Raw genomic sequence first — 4,577 nt, 5'->3', positions numbered from 1 at the left:
TATCTCTTGTATTCTATTGGTTATGCTTGTTTCTGTAGACTCTGCTCGTTGACCTAGATTTTCCATAACCACCTGGTCCTCAGTTTGTGTTTTCTTCCTTGCCTTCATTTCAGTTTTTAATTCTTGAACTGTTTCCATTACCTGTTTGATCATTTTTTCTTTGTTTCCCAGGGTATCTTGGATGTATTTACTCATTTCTTCAAACTTTTTGTTATACTTCCTATCCATTTCTATAAGGGCATTTTTCACATGTTTTTAAAGGGACTCTCTTGCTTTCATAAAGTCAATTTTTTCCACTTCTTCTGTGTTAGGGTGTTCAAGTCTTTTTGTTGTAAGATCATTGGGTTCTGGTGTTTTCATGTTGTTTTTCAGATTGTTGGATGAATTCTTGCCTTGGCGCCTGCCCATCTCCTCCTATCAATGTTATCTTATGGGTCTTTAAAACCAGATCAGGTTTCCCTGCTGGCCAGGGGCTCTGCTTACAAAATGCCCTTGCTCTGTTTCCTGCCTCCTGTCCAGGGCCAAGATACCTCTCACCACTCAGAGGGGTCTTCAGGAACAGGACCAAGCTCCCCATTTGCCAGTGACCTTGCCAACAAAAGGCCTACCTCTTTGATTTAATTGTAGTGGGGCGATCAGCTCTCGGTGTTGTGCGCCAGTCCCCACCGCCTGCGTCTGCTGCCAACTGCATCTGCTGCTGCCTGCTTCTCAAAGGTCTTAATTTTAATAGGATGTTTTTAGAAAATTACCTTGAAAGTGTCACTCATCCTGTCATTCTTTTTTATAGTTGAAAGGAAGGAATGTGAGATCAAACACCTGAGGAGAGACAGTTAAGTAGAATTTTTGTAGCAGGAGTATATTACTATGAAGACATTGCTGGCAAGGATATCACTACCCAACCAGCATGGCCTTAGACATATAGAGAACTGCTCCCTGAGTGATAGAATTAAAGAAACTGAACCATCACACCCTGTTCAGGTGTGCACCAATAAACAGAACTTACTGTGGATGCTTCATTACTAGATATACCCCTCTATACTTTGGTTTAAAATGTAACAGACAACATGGTCAGTTTGACAGTATAGTATAATTATCAGAGTAATTGTCTTTAAATCTGGAGATGTTAATATTAATTATACACACATACACACACCTTATGACTAAGAATTTGTGTGTACAAGACACTGTTTATAATGAGAAAAAAAGCTTACTTCTTTTTATTTTATTTTTTTAATTTCATTTTGCAATCCAACCACAGTTCTCCCTCTCATCCCTCCTCCCGCTCCCTCTTGCCTTCACCCCAGTCCACCATCATCCACTCCTCCCAACAAGAAAGGGTTCCCTTGTAGAGTCAACATAAAAGTCAATTGAATTCCTAAAGTGAAATCAATGTCCCTTTAAACACTAGTTAATATCATATGATACAAAACTAAGCCAAATGGCATCAGGCATTAGAACAAAAGAACACTATTAGCAGGTGCATTGAACCCAGTTTTTATACTTCTTAGCAATTTATCTTCCCTGAAAGAATATTGTGCAAACACTGATTGTGAAATTCCGTGCTTTGCAGTATGATTCAAGTACAGCTTCTATAACTGTGGAAGGTGATGATGAGGGTGGTGAGAAGTTGGGTGACAGTAAGGGGTCCCTGAATGTGCAATAACCAAAAATTAATTCATAACCAAATAGGCAAAGAATCTGAGGAGTTTCTTACAGTGCTTAATTCACATGGCACCACTACATTACACTCTTGGTGGTAAATACACCATATGTGCATTCTTAATGAGTGCACTATATCATGCCACACAAAACCAACCAACACTGCCTGAAACACTCTAGTTCTTATTCAAATTGCATAATTTTATTATATGTAGTTTTTATTCTTATAGAAATGTAATGGTCTAATTACAGAAATAAAATACTTAATATTTTCTTACCATAATTCTACAGTATTATCTAATTAGTGTGGTTTTGTATTGAGTTTTTTGTATTGTACCAAGAAGTATATCTATCTTATTAGCATGAAAATTTCCTTTTGTCTTTGATGAGTGATAAATATTATATGTACAACAACGAATTGTTTTAAAATTTATTTTGTGTTTTATAAAGCCAAACAGATTTTTCCATTGCTCAAAAATTTCATATATGTATAATGGATTTTGATCAAATCTACCCCCATTCCATCCCCTCCAGTGTCTTGACTATCTTACCATCATATTTGTCTCCTAATATCAAGGGTCTTCCCCCACCCCACCACTAAAGCTATTGAATTCATTTTCTGTTGCCTCTATGCATATGGATATCAGACTATATGCTGAAACATAATTAGCCTCTCAGGGCCCTTATCCTTAAAGAAAACTGACTGTTCCTATCATCTATCAGTTGATAGTAGCTCCTTAGCAAGGAATGGAATATCATGATCACCTCCCTCCTCCTCATTGGGATTCGGTATTGACTGAGTTTGTGCATGCTATGAAAACAATTGTGAGTTATATGTACATCTTCGCTGGCTCTTAGGATCTTTTCACTCCCTCTTCCACAGACATCTCCAGGAAGAAGGAGTAATATATATGTCCCATTTATGGCTAAGAATTCCACAGTTTGTAACTTTTTTGTACATTGGACAGCTGTCAGTCTAAGAGCTAATCACTAAAAAAACGCTTCAAAAAAGCTACTCTGATGAAAACTTGGAGGGTCATTAATTCATGGATATAACAGTAACTCATTAAGTCATTAGGAGTCAATTAATACTGTTGCCATTTAGTAGATCAATAATATGTTGGTTTTTCCCCTAGATCCTTGTCCCTGATATGGATTCATATCCGGTATGAATTTCAACTTATTGACTAGGCCTTAAATACAATCAGAAAGCATTTGGTTATTCCTATGACATTCTTACCACTATTGAACCAATGGTTATGTTTTGCTGGGTCCACTCATTATTGTATCTCACAGTGTTCATAGGTTATATAAGATAAATGATTATTTTTTCCTCTAGTGCTATGTGTAGAACCTTTCAGCATTATAAATTATAAATTATAATGAAGCTTCCAAGTGAACACCATCTTCATTTTTTCATGATTTCAAATATGTGGTATCTTTAGCACTAAGAACCTATTGTCAAGTTCTGGAGGGTGAACAAGAACATCGGTAATATCCTACGATGTTTGGGGGTCAAAGGAACCTTACTGAAAAAGTCCCAAAATGTAACCCATTCCTGGCAGTGGAATTTTTATTTGCAACTCTGTGGTGTGGTATCTAGGAGGGCATTATTGCCTAGTTGTAGAGTAACTCCATTTAAAAGATTTTTATATGTGTATATACATATATTTTAAGAAGTTTCCATAATAGTATGTTTCCATATTACTTTTTCAAAACATTTTTAATATAAATTATCCCTCAGTGTATCCACTTCTCTACACTGCCACCTTATCCTAGGCGCATTTAAGACTTCTCTCATTATTCTCTTTAAACCTTTTATTTTAATTTTTTTATTTTAATTTTTTTTTTTTTGGCTTTTCGAGACAGGGTTTCTCTGTGGCTTTGGAGCCTGTCCTGGCACTAGCTCTGTAGACCAGGCTGGTCTTGAACTCACAGAGATCCTCCTGCCTCTGCCTCCTGAGTGCTGGGATTAAAGGCGTGCGCCACCACCGCCCGGCTCTTTAAACCTTTTATAACACTGCATTGAATCTGTAGGTTATTATTGGTAGGGTGGATATTTCTGCACTATCAAGAGAGAAATTTAGAAGTTCAAATCCTAGCAAGGAGACCTGATCTTGGCACCAGGAGAGCCAACATTGGGGTGAGTTTCTGACCCCATGGCACCAGCCCGGGACAGGGAACTCAGAAGTTCCTCAACCCCCTATCCTTCTTGGGCTCTCTGCAGGGCCTCTACTCCCTGCATACTGCCTCTTTCTTCCTATCCCACCCAGCTTGCATCCAGAACCCTCCCCACCTCAGCCCCCCTGTCCTCTTTGGGTACATAACATCACCAAGCTCAGCCTGTCTGGGCGCTGGGTCCGAATCCTCAGAGCAACCAAGTGGGTGGCAGTTCCTTTGTTTCACTAGCCTGCCTGTACCAAGCAAGGTAGGCGCTTTGTTTATGAGCTACCCAACCAGCACGGAGGCCTGATCTCTGCACCAGGAGAGCCAGCATTGGGGAGAGCCATCATTGGCCAAGGAGGCACCAGGAGAACCATCACTGGAGAGAGCCATCACTGGGAAGGTACATCAGTAGGCAAGGAGACCTGATCCTGTAAAAGAAGATCCATAGGGGAGCATTCGGAGGAAGAGATGGGCAGGCGTCAATGCAAGAATTCACCCAACAATCTGAAAAGCAACATGAAGCCACCAGAAACCAGTGACCTCACAACGGGAGGTCATGAACACCTTAATCAAGAAGAAGTAGAAAAGATTGGCTTCATGCCCTTAAACAGCATGTAAAAAATGCCCTTATAGAAATGGATGAGAAATATAACAAAATTTGAAGAATTGAATAAATCAGTGAATGATACCCTAGAAAACCAAGGAAAAACAATCAAACAGGTAATGGAAACAGTTCAAGACTTGAAAACTGA

The sequence above is a fragment of the Microtus ochrogaster genome, chromosome 4 (assembly GCF_000317375.1).
Source record: "Microtus ochrogaster isolate Prairie Vole_2 chromosome 4, MicOch1.0, whole genome shotgun sequence".
Taxonomy (NCBI): Eukaryota; Metazoa; Chordata; class Mammalia; order Rodentia; family Cricetidae; genus Microtus; species Microtus ochrogaster.
Note: the sequence above shows the minus strand (reverse complement) of the source record.